We start from the raw sequence: 24,554 nt of genomic DNA, 5'->3' as shown, positions 1-24,554 counted from the left end.
ACAACAAAGGAAACCAAGTGAGAACGCAATCGCAAGAGAAGCGATTGCGAAAGAGGATGAGCACAGGGACAGATTGTATGTGTGTGCACCAAACTAGTCGCCAACCCGCGACGGTGCATACACAACAGCAGATATGAAGTAGGAATGCAATCGCGAGAGAGGCGATTGCCAGAGGTGACACAAGGCTACAGCAAGGCAGAGCACGAGAGTAGCAAAGGCACAGCAAATGATACAATGAGAAGATAAGGAAAATAAACGCTAACTAAACGCGAATACCGCACTCATTCGCAACAGTGCACGCATTTATGCGTGGTCTCCGTGTGATAAGCACAACAGAGACAAGCACGCCTAACTAACCACCGACAGACAAACATGAAACAGAGGACGCGAGCGCTTGCTTAACGGTTACCTCACCGAGCCTCCAGCAAGCGTTCGTAGCAGACAAGACAGATACACGAAAACAGGAATAAGTGAGAGAGACGGATCCACAGCACTAGCGCAAGGTGAGTGCGATCCAGGCAATACAGATTAGAGGAGATAGCTGGTAGCAACTGCTGCTCCAGCTATACTCCAAGAACAAAGATCAGAATGACTTCCTGTCGACCACCGCTGGGACAGAACAATCACAACAGACAAACAAAACAGATATGCAATCCTAACTGCACTAGGGAATCTGCCTAGTGCAGTTCCAGGAATTACTCTAAAGTAATCTTCAAACAATGAGCAAGGCTGACACTCCAAGAGTGTTCCACAGGACTAACCCTTATGACCAGCAAAGGACTCTGGGAAACATAGCTCTTTATACTGCCAGACATCAAAGGAGGCAGGTAGGGGATTTGCATAACGAGTGTATGCAAATTCCTCAGCAGCAGAACAGACCAGAAACTTGTAATGGAAAGACAGGTCTCTCTTGCAGAGACCTGGAGCCCACAGACTAGAGGAATGGTCAAACAGCGGTCTGCCAGTGCATCCAGCTGAGCGGATCATTACAGTACCCCCTCCTCTAGGGTCGGATTCCAGACGAGCCTCTAAACTGATATTTGCAAAAGACTAACTGAAGACTCATGAAGGTTGGGGCAGCCCGACAAGGCCCAATTCCAGAGTCAGCCCACCCGAAACAGACCTCATCGGAAGGAGAAGCCACCGAAACATGCCCATCAGTACCACAAGTCTCAGCGTAACACCCATCAGTACTGTGAATGCCAGAGAAGAAGCCATCGACACCCACCGAGCCATGCCCACCACCTTCCAAGGACAGTCCAAAAATACCAAACCTGCCACAATACCCATTCGAAGTGTCCCTTTCCACAAAGCACCCACTGCTGATCTCATCCAAGGTACCAGGAAATATTTCTCCCAGGATCTCCCAGAACACTTTGAAGCTCCGCAGAGATCCCAGGAGGGCAGAACGGTCACCAGGCTCACACGGAGAACTATCAAGAACCCCTATGGAACCAATGACAATTCTGGATTCAGAATTACCAGGACAAGCATCAGGACCAGGGCCTTCAGGGACCAACTCTGGGCATGCAGGCAGGCAACATCAGAACAGGTTTCCACCAAGGAAGCATCTGAGCAGGCTGGCAACCGAGACACACTTGGGCTTTCTGGGTCACAGAACACATCGGGGTACACTAGCCCAAGGGGAACCTCCGGACACGTCGAGGAACTGCCAACCTCAGAGTCCGTTACGACAAGACCAAAACCAAGAACTGGGCAGGGAATCACCACGAGCAGTGGTCTCAAGCACTGGACTTTCAAAAGAAGGCTTGGACTCAAACCTAGAAATCTCTGTGACAATAATATCATCATTGACTACATATGAGTGAAGCTCCACCAGAGCTGCAAAGGTAGTCAGCACAACAGCAATGCCTACTGAAGTGGGCAACACCTCAGAAGGACTTGAGGGGCAGGAGACATCTCCTACAAGTTCTGCACCCTTTGGGAGGAACTCAGAGGTCTCCAGGACATCAGACAAGACCTCAGGAACATCATTTTTCAAGTTTTATGAGAAGGATTCTGAACTATCCATGTTACAGGGCAAAACTGGAACTTTATTTTGTGGACAGGGCAGATGTCCCAGGGAAGGTTCCACTGAGACTGAATTTCATCATCATGAGCGGAATGTACAGGAATATTTACTGGAACACACTCCGCTGAAATAATTCTCCATTCTTTGATTGGTCCAATGCTTCTAAGTTCTGTGATTGGGCTAAAATGACAAGTTGCAGTAATGTGGCATTCCTGCAGAAATCCTCCTCTCTCTATAGTACTGATTGGCCATGATGTCATCTCCTTGTTGACGTAGATATAAAGCCATGTTACAAAAGGGAACATTGCTAGTGAGATCTCGAGAAAGCCCTCATTGTGGGGCGAAACGGCCGTCGACTTCACCTCCGCACCTCTAAAACATCTGCAGTGACCTGCTAAGTATTACTTGTTTTGTATTTTTTGAATTTTTAGCCGTTGATTACCAATGTCTTTTTTACAAAGAAGTATATTAAAAGTTCAAGTTTTATAGTGGATCGGTTGCTCCTGGAATGCTTTGCTTCTTCCTGATATAATTGAATGATATTTCTTACTAATTCTGGATGTTGCACCATCTTTTTTGTATATGGTTCACGGCTTTTTTCATTGAGTGCACTCGCCACAACATATCCTTTTTGTAAACAATTGATAGTGAGATGGCAAGAAGTAGCCAGAGAGCTCCAACATGCTGCCTGTAAGAAACAGAAAGCCAAACATGAAAGAAAACCGATCATCAGACATTATTTGTTGCACTGTGCTGCTGGTCTGCGGATGACCCAGTTGTCACTCATCCTATTCTCCTCAGTTGTCTCCGTTTCAGGTCTTATACATAGGTCTGTATAAATACATGTATTACTTAAAGGAAACCAGAGGGGAAAATAAACTGATGACATCATATGCTGAATGTAGGAAATGTTTTTGACCTGCAATAATAAGCTGATCAGACAAGACACAGCATATCAATAGGTCCCCTCATCAGTGTCAGATGAGTGTGGGATACATTTCAACCAGCAAATGTGAAATATCTGACACTGGTGAGAAAACATGTTGATATGCTGAGTGTGGGAAATATTTTGACCTGAAATAATAAGCTGATCAGCCATGAATTATATGACACTGGTCAGAGGACATATTGATATGTTGTTAAGTGTGGGAATTGTTTTAACCAGCAAATATCAGCTCATCAATGCTGAAATATCTGACACTTGCGAAAACATTGAAAGGTGTGTGTGTGTGGGAAAGGATTAGACCAGCAAATAGCTTGTCAGAGCGGAAATAACTGACACTGGTGAGAAGACATAGATATGCTGAATGTGGGAAATGTTTTGACCAGCAATAATAAGCTGAACAGACATGAACTATCTGACACTGCTGAAAATACATTGATGTGCAGAGAGTGGGAAAGGTTTTGACCAGCAACAATAAGCTGAACAGACATGAACTATCTGACACTGCTGAAAATACATTGATGTGCAGAGAGTGGGAAAGGTTTTGACCAGCAACAATAAGCTGAACAGACATGAACTATCTGACACTGCTGAAAATACATTGATGTGCAGAGAGTGGGAAATGTTTTGACCAGCAACAATAAGCTGAACAGACATGAACTATCTGACACTGCTGAAAATACATTGATGTGCAGAGAGTGGGAAAGGTTTTGACCAGCAATAATCAGCTGACCAGACTTGAACTGACACTGCTGAAAATACATTGATGTGCAGAGAGTGGGAAATGTTTTGACCAGCAATAATAAGCTGAACAGACATGAAATATCTGATGCTTGTTAAAGGACATATTGAAATGCTGAGTGTGGAAAATGTTTTGATCTGCAAATATCAGTTTGTCAGTGCTGAAATATTTGACACTGGTGAGAGGACATATTAACATGCTGAGAGGGGGAAATGTTTTGACCTGCAATAATAAGCTGAACAGACGTGAAATATCGGACACTGGTAAGAAGCATATTGATATGCTGATTGGGAAATGTTTTGACCAGGAACTTAGATATTTCAGCTCTTACAAGCTAAGTTCCTGGTCAAAACATTTCCCAATCAGCACATCAATAGGCTTCTTACCAGTGTCAGATATTTCACGTCTGATCAGCTTATTATTGCAGGTCAAAACATTTCCCACACTCAGCATATTAAGGTCTTCTCACCAGTGTCAAATATTTCAGCACTGCCAAGCTGATATTTGCAGGTCAAAACATTTCCCACACTCAGCTTGTAAGAGCTTAAATATCTGACACTCATGAGAGGATGTATTGATATGCTAAGTGTGAGAAATGTTTTGACCTGCAATAATAAGCTGATCAGACGTGAAATATCGGACACTGGTAAGAAGCATATTGATATGCTGATTGGGAAATGTTTTGACCAGGAACTTAGCTTGTAAGAGCTGAAATATCTAAGTTCCTGGTCAAAACATTTCCCAATCAGCATATCAATATGCTTCATGTCTGTTCAGCTTATTATTGCAGGTCAAAACATTTCCCACACAGCATATTAAGGTCTTCTCACCAGTGTCAAATATTTCAGCACTGACTGGGAAATGATTTGACCTGCAAATAGCTTGTCAGTGCTGAAATATTTGACACTGGTGAGAAGACATTAATATGCCAAGAGTGGGATCTGTTTTGACCAGCAATAAGATGAACAGACATGAAATATCTGACGCTTGTTAGAGGACATATTTAAATGCTGAGTGTGGGAAATGTTTCGACCTGCAACAATAAGCTTGTCAGAGCTGAAATATCTGACACTGGTGAGAGAACATGGATATGCTGAGTGTGGCTTATGTTTTGACTAGCAACATTGAGCTGATCAGACAGGAAATTTCTAACAATGGTCGAGAGGACATATTGATATGCTGAGTATGGGACATTTTTTTGACCCGCGATAAGCTGATCAGCATATCAATATGTCTTCTCACCAGAGTAAGATTTCATGCCTGATCAGATGTTTTTTGCAGGTCAAAACATTTCCCACACTCAGCATGTCTGTTCAGCTTATTGCAGGTCAAAACATTTCCCACACTCCGCATATCAATACATCCTCTCATGAGTGTCAGCTTGTAAGAGCTGAAATATCTGACACTCAGAGGATGTATTGATATGCTGAGTGTGGGAAATGTTTTGACCTGCAAAAAAAACAGCTGATCAGAGATGAAATCTCTTACTCTGATGAGAGGACATATTGATATGCTGATCAGCTTATCGCAGGTCAAAAAATGTCCCATACTCAGCATATCTGATCAGCTCAATGTTGCTAGTCAAAACATTAGCAACACTCAGCATATCCATGTATTCTCACCAGTGTCAAATATTTCAGCTCTGACAAGCTTATTGTTGCAGGTCAAAACATATCCCACTCTTGGCATATCAATGTATTATCAACAGTGTCATATAGTTCATGTCTGTTCAGCTTATTATTGCAGGTCAAAACATTTCCCACACTCAGCATATTAATGTCTTCTCACTAGTGTCAAATATTTCAGCACTGACCAGCTGATATTTGCAGGTCAAAACATTTCCCAGTCAGTGCTGAAATATTTGACACTGGTGAGAAGACAGATATTTCATGTTTGTTCAGCTTATTATTGCAGGTCAAAACATTTCCCACACTCAGCATATTAATGACGCTTGTCAGAGGACATCTTGAAATGCTGAGTGTGGGAAATGTTTCGACCTGCAATAATAAGCTTGCCAGAGCTGAAATATCTGACACTGGTGAGAATACATGGATATGCTGAGTGTTGCTAATGTTTTGACTAGCAACATTGAGCTGATCAGACATGAAATATCTCACAATGGCGAGAGGACATATTGATATGCTGAGTATGGGACATTTTGTGACCTGCGATAATAAGCTGATCAGCATATCAATATGTCCTCTCAGAGTAAGAGATTTCATGTCTGATCAGCTGTTTTTTGCAGGTCAAAACATTTCCCACACTCAGCATATCAATGTCTTTTTACCAGTGTCAGATATTTCATGGCTGAGCAGCTTATTGCAGGTCAAAACATTTACCACACTCCAGACATGAAATCTCTTACTCTGATGAGAGGACATATTGCTGTGCTGGAGTGTGGTAAATGTTTTGACCTGCAATAATAAGCTGCTCAGCCATGAAATATCTGACACTGGTAAAAAGACATTGATATGCTGAGTGTGGGAAATGTTTTGACCTGCAAAAAACAGCTGATCAGACATGAAATATATAACACTGGTTTGTCAGAGCACCCTGGGATGCACAATCGACTGTCAAACTGAGGCTTCCCTCGCTGTCCTCTGGTCCCCCATCGCTGAGGGCAGACCCTCCAAAGACTACTAATAAGAGCTTGTCTGTAATCTGATCAGGACCACAACCCTCTTCAAGCATGAGTGTGACCATACTGCGCCTGTGACATAAGCCACTCTTGCTATGGCACAGGACAGGCCACATGCAAGAAGAGGAGTGCAGACCTAATCAGCTGAAGAGTCCACGTACGGCAACAGGGGACCATAGGACAGCGAGGAAAGCTTCATTAAGATCCAGAGGCTTACCACTTCTTAGGCAAGTATGTATTTATAATACATTTTGCCAGAGCACCCTGGGAGGCCAGTTTACTGCCAGAGCACCCTGGGAGGCCAGTTTACTGCCAGAGCACCCTGGGAGGCCCGTTTACTGCCAGAGCACCCTGGGAGGCCCGTTTACTGCCAGAGCACCCTGGGAGGCCCGTTTACTGCCAGAGCACCCTGGGAGGCCCGTTTACTGCCAGAGCACCCTGGGAGGCCCGTTTACTGCCAGAGCACCCTGGGAGGCCCGTTTACTGCCAGAGCACCCTGGGAGGCCCGTTTACTGCCAGAGCACCCTGGGAGGCCCGTTTACTGCCAGAGCACCCTGGGAGGCCCGTTTACTGCCAGAGCACCCTGGGAGGCCCGTTTACTGCCAGAGCACCCTGGGAGGCCCGTTTACTGCCAGAGCACCCTGGGAGGCCCGTTTACTGCCAGAGCACCCTGGGAGGCCCGTTTACTGCCAGAGCACCCTGGGAGGCCCGTTTACTGCCAGAGCACCCTGGGAGGCCCGTTTACTGCCAGAGCACCCTGGGAGGCCCGTTTACTGCCAGAGCACCCTGGGAGGCCCGTTTACTGCCAGAGCACCCTGGGAGGCCCGTTTACTGCCAGAGCACCCTGGGAGGCCCGTTTACTGCCAGAGCACCCTGGGAGGCCCGTTTACTGCCAGAGCACCCTGGGAGGCCAGTTTACTGCCAGAGCACCCTGGGAGGCCCGTTTACTGCCAGAGCACCCTGGGAGGCCCGTTTACTGCCAGAGCACCCTGGGAGGCCCGTTTACTGCCAGAGCACCCTGGGAGGCCCGTTTACTGCCAGAGCACCCTGGGAGGCCCGTTTACTGCCAGAGCACCCTGGGAGGCCCGTTTACTGCCAGAGCACCCTGGGAGGCCCGTTTACTGCCAGAGCACCCTGGGAGGCCAGTTTACTGCCAGAGCACCCTGGGAGGCCAGTTTACTGCCAGAGCACCCTGGGAGGCCAGTTTACTGCCAGAGCACCCTGGGAGGCCAGTTTACTGCCAGAGCACCCTGGGAGGCCAGTTTACTGCCAGAGCACCCTGGGAGGCCAGTTTACTGCCAGAGCACCCTGGGAGGCCAGTTTACTGCCAGAGCACCCTGGGAGGCAAAGAAGCAGTCTTGACTTGGCACCATCTTGCAGTATAGATCAGCTCCTTTATTAAGGGATCTTGCTGGACACAGCAAAGGACAGCAACAATGTGATGTTTCGAGAAGCGCTTCCTCTCCTTCTCAAGATTGCTAACACACTAAACATCAGAACAGCAAATCAGCCTTATGTAGTCCCCTTCAATGAACAGGGACCAATCAAAGTGCCTGGGTGTCCGAAGGACAACCAACCACAATTGACTGTCAAAATGACATCACAGCTCCCAAACTATCAGCCCAAAACAGACCTGATGGGGAACTGCAGACAAACAAATCACCAATCACCAAAGGGAAGGTGTGGCATACGGGAAGTTAAAAAAAACATTGCATGAAATGCGTAAAAAAACTCACGACTGTGCCGGAAAACAAATAAGCAATATACACATGCGTGGGCACATGTGCATAAAACCCGCATTGTTCGTTATCCATCAGTTTATTAGGGATCTTGTGATATGACTGCCCACAGTAATTTGGTTGGTTGGCCTTCAGGTTTCCAGGCACTCTGTTTGGTCCCTGTCCATTGAAGGCTGATTTGCTGTTCTGATGTTTAGTGGGCTAGCAAGCTTGAGAAAGAGAGGAGGCTCTTCTCAAAATGTCACATTGTTGCTGACCTTTGCTGTATCCTGCAAGATTCCTCAATAGAAGAGCTGATATTTACTGCAAGGCAATGCCAGGTCAAGACTCCTTTGCTACATGTTTGGACTTCTGGGTGAAAGTTCCACTACCAGAGCATGTTGCACTTTATTTGGTAGGGAGCTGCTTACAGCTTTGGTCTTATGAAGCACCCTGGGACGTCCGTTTTCCGCCAGAGCATCCTGAGATGTCAGACCCTTGGGATGTCCGTTTACCGCCAGAGCATCCTGAGATGTCAGACCCTTGGGATGTCCGTTTTCCGCCAGAGCATCCTGAGATGTCAGACCCTTGGGATGTCCGTTTACCGCCAGAGCATCCTGAGATGTCAGACCCTTGGGATGTCCGTTTACCGCCAGAGCACTCCCTGGGATGTCCGTTTACCGCCAGAGCACTCCCTGGGATGTCCGTTTACCGCCAGAGCACTCCCTGGGATGTCCGTTTACCGCCAGAGCACTCCCTGGGATGTCCGTTTACCGCCAGAGCACTCCCTGGGATGTCCGTTTACCGCCAGAGCACTCCCTGGGATGTCCGTTTACCGCCAGAGCACTCCCTGGGATGTCCGTTTACCGCCAGAGCACTCCCTGGGATGTCCGTTTACCGCCAGAGCACTCCCTGGGATGTCCGTTTACTGCCAGAGCACTCCCTGGGATGTCCGTTTACCGCCAGAGCACTCCCTGGGATGTCCGTTTACCGCCAGAGCACTCCCTGGGATGTCCGTTTACCACCAGAGCACTCCCTGGGATGTCCGTTTACCGCCAGAGCACTCCCTGGGATGTCCGTTTACTGCCAGAGCACTCCCTGGGATGTCCGTTTACTGCCAGAGCACTTCCTGGGATGTCCGTTTACTGCCAGAGCACTCCCTGGGATGCCAGCTTATTGTCTTGAGACATACGATTTGCCCCCAAAAATCTCAGTTCCATTGTAAGTTTTCAAATAAGCAAACGATGTGGGATAGAGATAGAGATATGAGCCCACTGTAATGCCTGCTCTGTCCTGCTCCTCAAAGTCCAGCTCTGATCACACACTACAGCAAAGAATGAGCACTCAAATATAGGGCTGCACGATTTTAGGGAATAATTGAAATTGTGATTTTTCTCTCAGAAATTGCGATTAAGATTTTTTTTTCCACAATTTTTTTCAAAACAAGCTTTAGCATGCATGGCCCGTGTATGAGGGCGGGGTCAGGTTCTGTCAGGTTGATGGCAGGGGGCTGAACAACATGATCCGGAGCGTATGATGGCGGCAAAGGGGGGTGTAGCCTAGCTGTGGCGGGCTCTGTGTCAGACCATTTAGCTGTGCATTGTATTTCAGGCAATGCACAATTAGCCTGCTGTGAACTAAGTCCTCTATGATGACCCTGGGCTGGGGGCTTAATAATAAACAATGTGCGGCGGATGATTGCTTAAGAGCCAAGCAGTGAGGGGCGGTTCATGTGAGGGCAGTGGGGGGGGCGGTTCATGTGAAGACGATCTGGTGATCGTCAGTATCTGCAGTTTTCAGAGTGCCCGCTGTGCCCTGTATGCTTGGCTGCATGGTCCGCCTACCACTGTGCCGAGGAGATCCACTGATTGGCCAGAAGCGCTGCATATTTATGATTGTTAATGAGCCGGGCAGTGGGGGCGGATCCACTCGAGCGATCGGCACACAGCTTTACCAATCGCTGGATGGATAGTGATGGAATGACGTTAGCGGTAGGCGGAGCTGTACAAAGCATACAGCTCCACCTACCACTTCCGTCATTCCATTGCTATCCAGAGATTGGTAAAGCTGTGTGCCGCTCCCTCGAGTGGATCCGCCCCTTGCTGCCCGGCTCATTAATCATAAATATGCACTGCTTCTGGCCAGTGGATCTCCTCAGCGCAGCGGTAGGTGGACCATGCGGCCAAGCGTACAAGCGTACAGATAGCGGGCACTCTGAAAACCGCGGATACTGATAGTCTTCACACAAACCGCGGTTTCAGTTTAAAACCGCAAAACCGTGCAGCCCTACTCCAATAAGGTATTACCTTTTATTTTCACAATTCATAAAAAAGATGAAAAGCACTTACTAGATGCCTGAAGACAGTTCGCTTATCAATGCACCAGAATGGCGAAGATGTCCTGCACAGTTTGTCTGCCCGGTGCCATGGCCTGCCGTTACCAGCTTCCGATGGTCCATATGCTGGATCAAAGATGCCTTACACTGTTGGCGTGCCAGAGGACTGACATCACATTTCAGTGTCCTTACGTCTTTGTTAGGTCCTTTGTCACTTTCCGGATGGACATAGTGCAGAACATCTTTTGCCATTACGGCACATTGATAGGCAAATTGTCTTTGGACAGTTTCTAAGTACTTTAAAATATATTTAAATATATATTTCACAAATCAAGAATAAAAAGGTAATGCCCTGTTGGAATCCTCCTCCACTTGTTTCTCTCTATTGTAAAGCTGAATACTCCCCTGACGACGCAGGAGGATGGATCCAAGCCACGCCCCCCGGTCCATCTTCCTGCCAGTAGGTACACGAGATGGCAAACCTTAGGGGTGTATAAGAGTTCACGATTGCAGCAGTTTGCACAGGAGTTGTCGGGGACTTTAAAGATCTGATCCCCATGACCGTAGTTCTAGCCACGCGTCACAAAACGTTTGCATAATCGCATGCCTGTGCCCATGTTGCAAGATCACGGAAAAAATTGCTTATTACTCAAAAAAAAAAAACCTCTGGTCGCTGTAAAAATCATAGTAGAAATTGTGTAGAGGGTATGTGCCTTAAGTTTACCGACCCCCGGAGTGCAAGCACATGGCCAGACTTGTCAGCATCTTAAAAAGTGTACTCCAGCCGAAGCTCAGGAACAAAATCACATACAAAATCACATCTCTGATCTGAACCCACAACACTGTAGCCATGACCTTGTTCTGAACCCACGACTCGACGGCATGACTGATCTGAGCCACTGACTGGAGTCCTGACAACATGAACCTGATCTGAAGCAATGACTCTGTAGCCATGACCCTGATCTGAACCTATCACTTTGAAGCGATGATCCTGATATAGCGGCCCTGACAGGTTCACAAAGTGATCTGTTTACAAAGTTAAGTGTCAACTGGCTCCACACTGTTAACATTAGCAACATTTCTCTGCGGTCTGGAGGTGCCTTGCTGGCCCTGACTCTATTGGCTATGATTATTATCACGGAACAGCCATGAGAAACGAAAACGCAACCGCAATCGGGGTCCTGCCTTGATTGTCGTTGCGCTGCCAAATCAGAATCTCATGTCTGGATACCAGGCAGTCCAGCCTGGGGGGTCTCTGTTGTCTTCATAGGAGATAGTTAGCAGAATCTTTTCATGGGAACTGGCCCTGTGACTTGCTAATTTAGCCAGAGGTGTAAAACTCAGTTTGACCAAGCTGATCTCGCTCAGATGCTATTAAAGGGACACTTAAGACAAACAAAAAAAATGAGTTTTACTTACCTAGGGCTTCCAATAGCCCCTGCAGCTGTCCGGTGCCCTCGCTGTCTCCCTCCGATCCTCCTGGCCCCACCGGCAGCCACTTCCTGTTTCGCTGACAGGAGCTGACAGGCTGGGGATGCGAATGATTCTTCGCGCTCCCAGACACATTAGCACCCTCTATGCTGCTATATGGTATATGATATATGCTATAGCAGCATAGATGGCACTATTGTGGCCAGGAACGCGAAGAATCACTCGCATCCCCAGCCTGTCAGCTCCTGTCACCGAAACACGAAGTGGCTGCCGGCGGGGCCAGGAGGATCGGAGGGAGACTGCGAGGGCACCGGACAGCTGCAGGGGGCTATTGGAAGCCCCAGGTGAGTAAAACTCATTTTTACTTTTTTACTTAAGTGTCTCTTTAAGAACCACAAGGCCAGTGTCCTGCCTTTGGGGAAGACAGGATGAGCCCACAGCTCACACCTCAATGTGAATTGACTAGCAAATGGGGCTTCCTCCTGCTCACCAGACAAACTGTCTCCAGGAGTTAAAATGATGAAGCATGGGAATTATGACTTCTGCTTCTTAAAGGAAAAACGAGTATCACCCAGAGGTGGGAGGAGTGTATTCAGATCCGTTGAAATTGGATCAACGTCTCGGTATACAAATCATAATCATACCTCCTTCGGTTAAGGAGTTATGGGCCCCTCGGTAACCATATGCCCTAGCACCCGCATCCAAGGTATCATATTAATCGGTAGGTTCTGGGGATCGATAATATGTAATTGTGTGCCGGCCGCGTAGGTCGGCCTAGAGAAAATGTCAGGGTTATGGGGCTGATGAAAGCCCCTGCCCAGATGTGATTACCATAATCCGGCCCAGGGGCCGACCCTGGAAGTCCACCTCTGAACTCAGCTCAATTACAAGAAATGAGCTGCCCGGGCAGCTCAGTCCTGCAAATTCCATCTATATGAGAATGGTCTGCTGCCAGCCAGAGGACACATGGTTGGCGGCCATCTTGCTGAACTTTGCATTTTGCTCTGAAACTCCATTTTGATCACATCTGTGCCAGCTTGAGGATATGCTGGCATCCACCTGGTCTGAACTCTGAACTTTGATTGAAACCAAGAACTTTACAAGTTTTCCTACAAAAGGACACCTCTTCATGAATTCTAAGTATCCGTTTTTTCTCCCCTTTATTTTCATACTGTGTTATCTCATGTCTCAATAATTGTTGATTTTAATAATTTTCTGTATATATTAATTATTTATATTGCCGTGAATAAAGACTTTATCAAAGTCATTCACTGTTCCGCTACCCTATTATTCAGCATACACAGAAACTGAACTCAGGTCTCTGAAGAGACACTACTATTGTTAATATCTAGACAGAATAGAGTGCGTTTAACCATTTTTATTCGCAGGACCAGTCAGTCGGGTCCACTGGCCCATACCAGTGGTGGTGGCAGATATCCTGAAATAGTGTGTAAAGTTGTAATTACCGTACCTCACAGGCTCCCTTCTGGTCAGGCTGCTGCCCAAATTTCTGTCTGTTTCTGCGCAAAGATCGCAACCAAAGCTTGCATGGTCTGTGTGCTGAAACCGATTGGAAGGCAATTTGCGGTCTGACCACTAGGGCTCCTGTGACAGTTATGAAAATAGCTTACCTAGATGTGGATCCAGAAGGTGAGGCTGCTCCTGATAATAGTCCATAATAACTACAACAAAAGAAGAGAGGATGGTGAGACTCCGACAATGGACATACAGGCTTCTTATCTCCTACCCCTGCCTAATCCCCAAGTGCAGAGTTCAATCTATTACCCCAGTAATCCCACCTCCACCCCCAAACAGAGTCTGGATCAGCAAGACTCACTATGTCCCGTAGTCACACACATATGGATCTAGTGATTCGTAGTCAGGTTCGGTCACCTTTAAACCTCTGCGCACACACCTCTCTGCTCACCAGCTCCATACAGGACATCTGCAAGTTGACAATCAGGTCTCGTGTCTGTTTGCTCTCCGTAAAAGATCCCAAGATGTTACCGCTTGATACAATCTCCGGGCTGCCATCTTCCTCTCGCTCAGCACGGTCTGCTGTCATCGTGTTGATTCTGCACTAGAGACGCTCACGGCTCCCACCTAAACACACAGAACAGAGGCTTTCCTGAGCCGCCATTATGTTGCTCGTTACAGCTGAATGACCTCTGTATGAGCACAGCACCATCGCAGGAATATATTCTCCTCCACATCACACATTGCAGGAGTCTAACCTGGTCAGGCAGATCTGGCTCCTGATTGGCTGCTACGGATGTCAGAATAATGCCAGCAGCTACACCATACAGAGGTTATTCAGTTCCAAACACATCCAAACGCCAACAGGAAGTATGCAGCCCCTTTCACACTGCATGAATTTCCATCTGATTATTGAGCCACATGCAACCGCAAGGACACCATCGCTGATCCCAGATCCCGAGAACAGCTGATCCCATTCTCTGAATGTGGCATTTCTGCCATAATGCCATACAACACCATTCAATACAACTTTTACTGCTGGCACAATCGCAAAGTACAAGTGCACAGGAAAATGATTGCCCCCTTCCGACACGCTTTATACTGTGAGAGGGCCCTTATTGTCTGGTTCAAGAAGAGTGGGGAGAGACAATATAGTGTAGTAGGTCCTGAGGCTGTTCCAAATCAATCAGGGTAATTAGGATGCTTTAGAACAGCTTGGACTATTTGGAATGGTATAGAACTTTGGATTTCCCCTCAGACTGACAGTTTGAAGGGTATGAATAATTTTGGACTGGTCACTTTTTGTTTAAATGTATGTTATTTTTCCCCACAATAATGCCTCTTGTACATCAGATTATATTTTGGGAGACACCTATGTCATTTCCCATCAATTACTTGTTGGTTGAATAAAAGTAACGTAAAGTCAAAATTTGCCAGGGGTATGAATAATTATGGGCAGCACAAAGCCTTGTTAGCAGTTGCCTGTGATTAGGAGTGGCTGAACATCACAAAACATTGTGATGCCCCATTGACTAACGATAGGCAAATGTCTAAAACCTTCACAGTATCCCTGCAGCCACAATTACTTAAAAAAAATAATGATTTACAGTGTCCAAAAACCCAGATAGAGTCACTGGAGGGGTGGGGGGGGGGGGGAATCAAAAGCAAATATTTTAGCCAGTTGAGGACTACAGACTTACACCCCCCCTTGCAACCATGCAATTTTTCACTTCTGCACTCTGCAGCTTTAACTGCTCGCTGCAGGGCCATGCAACTTAGCAAACAAATAAATCTTACCTCCATTTCTTCACACAAATAGGCCTTTCTTTTAGTGGTCTGTGATAGCTGCTGCAATTGCTAGTTTTTATTTTATTTTTATTTCTATAGTTATTGCTCTCTCTCCCTCCCAAATTGGCCCTAGGCTGTGATCCATAGTTTTTTCCCCACTTCTCATAGGCATTAGCATGGGGCGGAGCTGTGATTCTCATTCTATTGAGCGGGACTCACATCACAGTAAAAACTTTAAATTGTGCCGCAAAATCAATTCACGATTTGTGCTCCCAATTTGAACTCGCCCTTACAGAGCTGGCTGCTGCTACCATGTGGTTCAGCGAGTCAGGCTGTAATTACTGTTTACTAATATGACCATGCCCAGGGGCGTCTCTAGCCATTTTGTCACTCCAGGCGAGAAAACCTGTGGCACCCCCCCTCCCCCGTGTGGTGCCCCCCTGATGTAGATAAAAATAACGCAGCAATGTTTCACCCTAAGCTAAAAGTAATGAGGCAATCTTTCACCAGAAAATAATATTAACGCAGAAATGATTCACCATAAAATTATAATACTGCAATCAGAGGCGTAGCTAGGGCTTTCAGCGCCCGGGGACAAAGACTATGAATGTGCCTTCTAAGCCAGGACCTGCACGCCACGCCAAAAAAGGGGGTGGGCCAAATATACATGACCTTAGCAGTGGTGTAAAAGGTTTAAAAAATACAGTTAATCTGGCAGCAGTTCCCCCAAAATAGGTGCCCCCAGTATAGGTAACCAGGTCTATAGGTGTCCCCAGTGGAAATAACCAGGCCTATAGGTGTCCCCAGAATAGGTAACCAGATGTATATGTGTCCCCAGTATATGTAGCCAGGTGTATAGCTGTCCCCAGTATACGTAGCCAGGTCTATAGGTGTCCCCAGGGCAGCCATCAGGGGGGACAACTGACACTGCAGTGAGGGGCCCAGGGCTTCTGGGGGCCCTGCACCCCCCCCCCCCTCCAAAGCGCTGGAAGGGCTGCATGTGCTGGCTGCAAACCTGTGGCTTACTAACCAGCACACCGCGCTCCAGCACTATAGGGGCACCTATACCTGGCTAGGGGAAGTAGACGAGCTGAGAAAGAAGGGGACAGGAGGTAACACAGGGGGATAAAAGAAGCACAGGGGGAACAGAGGCAGACAAAAGAGGCACAGGAAGAAAAGAGGGGGCAAAAGAGAACGGATACAGGATAAGATCATACCTACAAGTCCCTTTCTCATTTGTTAACCGGGGACTACCTGTATTTTGCTAGTATTTGGCTCCACCCACAATATGCCATGGCCATGCCCACTTTTTGCCACATCACGCTGTGCATGCTGCTTTCATCAGTGTCGGAGCCATGCACATTTTTTGCCGCTGCGCACTTCTTGCACAGACATGGGGGTGGGGTGTCTAGTGGGTGGGCACAGCAGCCAGTGGGTAGGCCCAGGGAGGAGGGGGAGCCCAGGCCTGATGATGTTTGAGGGGCCCCAAAATTTCTGATGGCAGCCCTGGGTGTCCCCAGTATATGTAACCAGGTGTATCGCTGTCCCCAGTATATGTAGCCTGGTGTATATGTGCCCAGTATATGTAGCCAGGGGTATAGCTGTCCACGTATATGTAGCCAGGGGTATATGTGTCTCCAGCATATGTATCCAGGTGTATAGCGGCCCGTAGTATATGTAGCCAGGTTTATAGGTGTCCCCAGTATATGTAGCCAGGTGTAAAGCTGTCCCCAGTATATGTAGCCAGGGGTATATGTGCCCAGTATATGTAGCCAGGGGTATATGTGCCCAGGGGTATATGTAGCCAGGGGTATATGTGCCCAGTATATGTAGCCAGGGGTATATGTAGCCAGGGGTATATGTGTCCTCAGTATATGTAGCCAGGGGTGTATGTAGCAAGGGATATAGGTGTCCTCAGTAAAGGTAGCCAGAGGTATATGTCCCAGTATATGTAGCCAGGGGTATATGTCCACAGTATATGTAGCCAGGGGTATATGTCCCCAGTATATGTAGCCAGGTGAATATGTGTCCCCAGTATATGTAACTAGAGGTATATGTGTCCCCAGTAAATGTAGACAGGTGTATATGTGTCCCCAGTATATGTAGCCAGGGGTATATGTTCCCAGTATATGTAGCCAGGGGTATATGTCCCCAGTATATGTAGGCAGGGGTATATGTCCCCAGTATATGTAGGCAAGTGTATATGTGCCCAGTATATGTAGTCAGGGGTATATGTCCCAGTATATGTCCCAGTATATGTAGTCAGGGGTATAGTAGTCCCCAGAATAGGTAGCCAGGTGCCCCCCAGCAGGGGTGGCAGCAGAGAGAAGAGGAAGTGGGAGGCACAGGGGGCTCCCCCGCTCTCTCGCTCCCCCCTCCAGATAGGAGCGGCGAGCAGGTGGCAGAAGACCTAGGGCTCTTTCACAGTGCGACGTTAAAGTCGCACGTTACAACAACATGTAACGCACAATAACTTACAGCAATGAAAATTCAATGGGCTGTTCACAGTGCAGACGTTGCGTTGGTGTCTAACGCTGCATGTTAAATGAAAGTGCTGCATGCTATGCGTTATACACATTTTTAGCTACGTTAGACTGTTTGCACATGCTCAGTAATGTTTTCTTTTTTTTTTACGCATGCGCTGTTTTCGTTCTATCACTGTGCGACAAAAACGGTGCACAAAGCGCACTGCTAAATAACGTCCAAGTTATAGTCTTTCAATGGGCACGTTATGCGACCTTAACGTTGCATCAAACGCAACGTCTTACTGTGTAAGAGGCCTATACTCTATTCTAGAATAGACCAGAGTAGCAGAGCAAAGATCACTCTATGTGGCGGGAATAGAGTAAGTCTTCTGCCTATCGCTCACCCTGCTCTCCGCAGGAAAATAATTAAAATATATACAGTATTTAAAAAAAACTCACAGTCACGTCTGGGCGCCCCTGGGGACCCAGCGCCCGGGGGCACATGTCCTACCCCGCCCACCCCAAGCTACGCCCCTGACTGCAATGATTCACCATAAAATATTCGTAATGTGGCCAGCGTTCGCCAGGAAATAATCGTAATGTGGCCAGCATTCCCCAGGAAATAATCCTAATGTGGGCAGTGTTTCACTGAATGTATAATCACCTATACAAAGTAAAGTATTTACTCACCTGCAGAAGACTCCTCTCCCTGGGCACAGCTCCCCCGACGATCTTCCTGCAGACAGGCAGATAGCAGGGCTACGGGAAGATGGCGCCCGAAGCCCTGTACTGGAGACACAAATAGTCTCCAGTACAGGGCTTCAGACGCCATCTTGCCATAGCCCTGCCTGCCGGAAGATTATGCAGGCGGAGCTGCGGGGATGAACTGGCGCGGCGTCTATGCTGCAGCCAGTTCACCACAGGGGGTCACACAATTTGGCGGGGGAAGGTGGGAAGGTGGGAAGGTGGGCTCTCCCCCCCCCCCCCCCCGTGGTGGCTCCCCTTCCCCACCCGGCACTCCAGTCCACCGTCTGTCCTTGCCTGGTGGCTGGGACGCCTGTGACCATGCTGTACTAACTATCACAACAATGTGACCGACTGTGGCCCGCTGGAGCATGGTTGGAGGAAATTTGTACAATTGAGAGATTGAGAGGTGAAAACCACAAAACGAGCAGTGGAGGCTAATATACCATGGCAAGAGGGAGGAGCAGCAGATTAACATTACTGCAGCTGCAATAAAGAGTTCAAATAACGCACTGCAGTTCTCCACATTTTATAATTCTCAAAAAGCAGCTGAAAATGCGCAGGCCTGGGGTGCCGACGCTGCGGACCGCGGGTCGGGGCCAGCGAGGCACCTCCAGGCCGCAGGCCTGGGGTGCCGACGCTGCGGACCGCGGGTCGGGGCCAGCGAGGCACCTCCAGGCCGCAGGCCTGGGGTGCCGACGCTGCGGACCGCGGGTCGGGGCCAGCGAGGCACCTCCAGGCCGCAGGCCTGGGGTGCCGACGCTGCGGACCGCGGGTCGGGGCCAGCGAGGCACCTCCAGGCCGCAGGCCTGGGGTGCCGACGCTGCGGACCGCGGGTCGGGGCCAGCGAGGCACCTCCAGGCCGCAGGCCTGGGGTGCCGACGCTGCGGACCGCGGGTCGGGGCCAGCGAGGCACCTCCAGGCCGCAGGCCTGGGGTGCCGACGCTGCGGACCGCGGGTCGGGGCCAGCGAGGCACCTCCAGGCCGCAGGCCTGGGGTGCCGACGCTGCGGACCGCGGGTCGGGGCCAGCGAGGCACCTCCAGGCCGCAGGCCTGGGGTGCCGACGCTGCGGACCGCGGGTCGGGGCCAGCGAGGCACCTCCAGGCCGCAGGCCTGGGGTGCCGACGCTGCGGACCGCGGGTCGGGGCCAGCGAGGCACCTCCAGGCCGCAGGCCTGGGGTGCCGACGCTGCGGACCGCGGGTCGGGGCCAGCGAGGCACCTCCAGGCCGCAGGCCTGGGGTGCCGACGCTGCGGACCGCGGGTCGGGGCCAGCGAGGCACCTCCAGGCCGCAGGCCTGGGGTGCCGACGCTGCGGACCGCGGGTCGGGGCCAGCGAGGCACCTCCAGGCCGCAGGCCTGGGGTGCCGACGCTGCGGACCGCGGGTCGGGGCCAGCGAGGCACCTCCAGGCCGCAGGCCTGGGGTGCCGACGCTGCGGACCGCGGGTCGGGGCCAGCGAGGCACCTCCAGGCCGCAGGCCTGGGGTGCCGACGCTGCGGACCGCGGGTCGGGGCCAGCGAGGCACCTCCAGGCCGCAGGCCTGGGGTGCCGACGCTGCGGACCGCGGGTCGGGGCCAGCGAGGCACCTCCAGGCCGCAGGCCTGGGGTGCCGACGCTGCGGACCGCGGGTCGGGGCCAGCGAGGCACCTCCAGGCCGTTACTGCTCCTGGTCTTAACTCTAAACCCACAAAGGTTCTGTTCTGTTCTGTTCTGTTCTGTTCTGTTCTGTTCTGTTCTGTTCTGTTCTGTTCTGTTCTGTTCTGTTCTGTTCTGTTCTGTTCTGTTCTGTTCTGTTCTGTTCTGTTCTGTTCTGTTCTGTTCTGTTCTGTTCTGTTCTGTTCTGTTCTGTTCTGTTCTGTTCTGTTCTGTTCTGTTCTGTTCTGTTCTGTTCTGTTCTGTTCTGTTCTGTTCTGTTCTGTTCTGTTCTGTTCTGTTCTGTTCTGTTCTGTTCTGTTCTGTTCTGTTCTGTTCTGTTCTGTTCTGTTCTGTTCTGTTCTGTTCTGTTCTGTTCTGTTCTGTTCTGTTCTGTTCTGTTCTGTTCTGTTCTGTTCTGTTCTGTTCTGTTCTGTTCTGTTCTGTTCTGTTCTGTTCTGTTCTGTTCTGTTCTGTTCTGTTCTGTTCTGTTCTGTTCTGTTCTGTTCTGTTCTGTTCTGTTCTGTTCTGTTCTGTTCTGTTCTGTTCTGTTCTGTTCTGTTCTGTTCTGTTCTGTTCTGTTCTGTTCTGTTCTGTTCTGTTCTGTTCTGTTCTGTTCTGTTCTGTTCTGTTCATCCCTAAAAGCCTTTCATTTCCACTGCATTTCATTGCTTTCATTAAGGGACCTGCTGAGAACATTTCAGTATTCATCTTGTTAACTCAGGTGAGAATGTTGATGAGCACAAGGCTGGAGATCATTAAACTGATTGGCTTAGAATGGCAGACTTGACATGTTAGAAGGAGGGTGAAGCTTGAAATCATTGACCTTCCATTGTTAAACATGATGACAAGCAAAGAAACGCATGCAGCCATCATTGCATAGCATAAAAATGGCTTCACATGCAAGGATACTGTGGCTACTAAGATTGCACCTAAATCAACAATTTATAGAATCATTAAGAACTTCAAGAAAAGAGGTTTAGTTCTTGTTAAAGGACTTCCGAGGCCAAAATTAAGAAAATCACACTGTACCTTTTTATTAGCAGAATCCACGGAGGACATCCTGCCCATCCTCCACCCCGTTCCATCAATGCAGGTCTTTCCGTTCCCCTATGGCTTGGCCCAACCCCACCGAACAGGTCGCATCGATTCCACCTCTAAGATGGCCACCGCCATGCTCCACAGCTGCGCAGTACGCTTTGCCGCTAGCACGACTGCGCAGCCTATTGCCCACCTCCCGCCGCTTATTAGGTCCCGGCTTGCTCCCCAAGTGCAAAGCGAACTGCGCAGCCGCAGAGCATGGCGGCAGCCATCTTAGAGGTGGAATCGGGTCAAGCCATAGGGGAACGGAAAGACCTGCATTGATGGCGGAACGGAGCAGAGGTCGGGCAGAATGTCCTCCGTGGATTCTGCTAATAAAAAGGTACAGTGTGATTTTCTTAATTTTGGCCTCGGAAGTCCTTTAAGGCGGCTTCAGGGCGTCCAAGAAAGTCCAGCAAGCACCAGGATGGTCTCCTAAAGAGGTTTCAGCTGTGGGATCGGAATGCAACCAGTGCAGAGGATGCTCAGGAATGTCAGCAGGCAGGTGTGAGCGCATCTGCATGCACAGTGAGGTGAAGAATTTTGGAAGATAGCCTGGTGTCAAGAAGGACAGCAAAGAAGCCACTTCTCTCCCAAAAATAACAGGGACACATTGATCTTCTGCAGAAAGTACGGTGACTGATACTGATGACTGGAGCAAAGTCATATTCTCCAATGAAGCCCCTTTCCAATTGCTTGGAGCATCTGGAAACAGACTTGTCTCAAGAGAAGAAAAACTGTGAGTGCTACCATCAGTCCTGTGTCATGCCAACAGTAAAGCATCCTGAGACCATGCATGTGTGGGGTTGCTTCTCATCCAAGGGAGTAGCCTCACTCACAATTTTGACAAAAAAAAAAAAAAAGCCACAAATAAAGAATGGTACCAAAACACCCTCCAACAGCAACTTCTTCCAACAACAGTTTGGTGATGAACAATGCATTTTCTAGCACTATGGAACACTGTGTCATAAGGCAAGTAATAACTAAGTGGCTCAGACACCAAAACATTGAAATGTTGGGTCCAGGGCCTTGAAACTCCCCAGATCTTAATTCCATTGAGAACTTGTGGTCATTCTTTAAGAGGCGGGTGGACAAACAAAAACCAACTAATTCTGAGAAAGTTGAAGAAGTGATTATGAAAGAATGGCTTGCTATCAGTCAGGATTTGGCCCAGAAGTTAATTGAGAGCATGCACAGTCGAATTGCAAAGGTCTTGAAAAAGAAGGGCCAACACTGCAAATACTGACTCTTTGCATAAATCTCATGTATTGGTCAATAAAAGCCTTTAAAGAGAACGCGAGGTGGGTTTGAAGAATTTTATTTGCATACAGAGGCTAGATCTGCCTATACAGCCTAGCCTCTGTTGCTATCCCAAACCCCCCTAAGGTCCCCCTGCACTCTGCAATCCCTCATAAATCACAACCACGCTGCTGACAAACAGCTTGTCAGAGCTGGCCCTGTTTATCTCTATAGTGTCAGTCTGCTGCTCTCCCCACCTCCTGCAGAACTCCAGTCCCCGTCTGCATCCCTTCCCTCCCTGCTGATTGGAGGGAAGGGACGGAGGCAGGGACCGGAGCTATGCAGGAGGTGGGGGGGAGGGGGGGGGGAGCAGCTGAGACTGACACTACAGATGTAAACACAGCCTCACAGCACGGCTGTGATTTATGAGGGATTGCAGAGTGCAGGGGGACCTTAGGGGGGTTTGGGATAGCAACAGAGGCTGGGCTGTATAGGCAGATCCAGCCTCTGTATGCAGATAACATTCTTTAAATACACCTCGGGTTCTCTTTAAAAATGTATGAAGTGCTTAGAATTGCATTTCAGTACATCGCATTAAAAACTGAAACAAAGATCTAAAAGCAGTTTAGCAGCAAACTTTGTGAAAACCCATTTATTTTACAGTCTCAAAACTTTTGGCCAGGACTGTACACACACACGGAATATACAAACAAATTTGTGTATACATAGTGTATACACACACACAGAATATAGAAACAAAATTGTGTATACACACACGGAATACAGAAACAAAAGTGTATACATAGTATATACTCTATACTCACACATTATAGAGTCACACAAACGTGTATTGTGTATACACAGAGTATACAAACACACAATATGTATTGTGTATACATAGTATATACATACACACACTATATACAAATATATTGTGTATTCAAACATACACAAAAATTTATCGTATACATGGTAAATACATACAAATATGTACAAACATGTATTGTATATACACACAAAATATAGAAACATTGTGTATACATATGCATAGTATACACACTATACACTAACATGTATTGCGTATACATACACAATATATAAAACCATGTGTATATATACACATACACACACTATACAAACGTATTGTGTATGCATAGTACATACAAACTAACATGCATTAAGTACACATATGCACAATATATACAGACATATATTGTATATACATACTACATACACACAATATATACAAACATATTGGGCTCTATTCACAAAACCATGTGCGGTAACTTTTTTTGGGTGAAAAAATTACCTCCAGTGATAATTCACTAAAAATAGTGAAAATAGTGAGTATTCACAAAACATGTACCAAGTGTGATAAATGTTTCATAAAAGTGCGGTAAAACGGGTGATAAAACTGTCAGTAATATGTATGGAAATAAAGCTTTTTTGACCACTCTAGGGCAGCCCATATTCTTGCCACCCATTACACAGAGACGACCCAGGAAAGCCTGTCACATTTAAAGTGGGACCTCAACTCTTGTTGGACAGAATGAAAACCTATAGAAATGCACCCTATATGTATATAATGTAGCCTGTCTAATTCCCCCTCATCTGTGAACAATCACAACTGTAATTTGAGCTCTCAGCTGTGCCAGCTAGCTGCCTCAGCAGAGCAGCTAATGTGTAAACACAGGATGTTAACCCTATGTCTGCTTCCATGAAAGCAGGAAGTACATACACTGGAAATTTTTTGTTAGATTTGTATTAGCTATAACAAAGAAATGTTTTTCTTTAAAGAGACCCGAGGTGGGTTTGAAGAATATTATCTGCATACAGAGGCTGGATCTGCTTATACAGCCCAGCCTCTGTTGCTATCCCAAACCCCCCTAAGGTCCCCCTGCACTCTGCAATCCCTCATAAATCACAGCCACGCTGCTGACAGCTTGTCAGAGCTGGCTGTGTTTATCTCTATAGTGTGTCAGTCTGCTGCTCTCCACGCCTCCTGCAGAACTCCAGTCCCCGCCTGCATCCCTTCCCTCCCTGCTGATTGGAGGGAAGGGACGGGGGCAGGGACCGGAGCTATGCAGGAGGCGGGGGGGGAGCAGCTGAGACTGACACTACAGATGTAAACACAGCCTCACAGCACGGCTGTGATTTATGAGGGATTGCAGAGTGCAGGGGGACCTTAGTGGGGTTTGGGATAGCAACAGAGGCTGGGCTGGATAGGCAGATCCAGCCTCTGTATGCAGATAACATTCTTTAAACACACCTCGGGTTCTCTTTAAAAGGT

The 24,554-nt window shown here is 48.1% G+C and overlaps 1 long non-coding RNA gene across 1 annotated transcript in view; it reads right to left on the bottom strand.

Moving 5' to 3' along the window:
• LOC137541180 (uncharacterized) overlaps positions 1 to 24,554 on the bottom strand; it is a 102,757-nt gene that overhangs the window by 1,978 nt on the left and 76,225 nt on the right. The window contains exons 2-3 of the long non-coding RNA XR_011025097.1: positions 13,755 to 13,942; positions 13,471 to 13,521 (exon numbers count right to left, since the gene is read on the bottom strand). This is a non-coding gene — a long non-coding RNA (uncharacterized lncRNA). The remainder of the gene's footprint in view (positions 1 to 13,470; positions 13,522 to 13,754; positions 13,943 to 24,554) is intronic.

The sequence above is a fragment of the Hyperolius riggenbachi genome, chromosome 12 (genome assembly GCF_040937935.1).
Source record: "Hyperolius riggenbachi isolate aHypRig1 chromosome 12, aHypRig1.pri, whole genome shotgun sequence".
Classification (NCBI taxonomy): domain Eukaryota; kingdom Metazoa; phylum Chordata; class Amphibia; order Anura; family Hyperoliidae; genus Hyperolius; species Hyperolius riggenbachi.
Note: the sequence above shows the minus strand (reverse complement) of the source record. Positions and strands in the feature narration are given on the sequence as shown.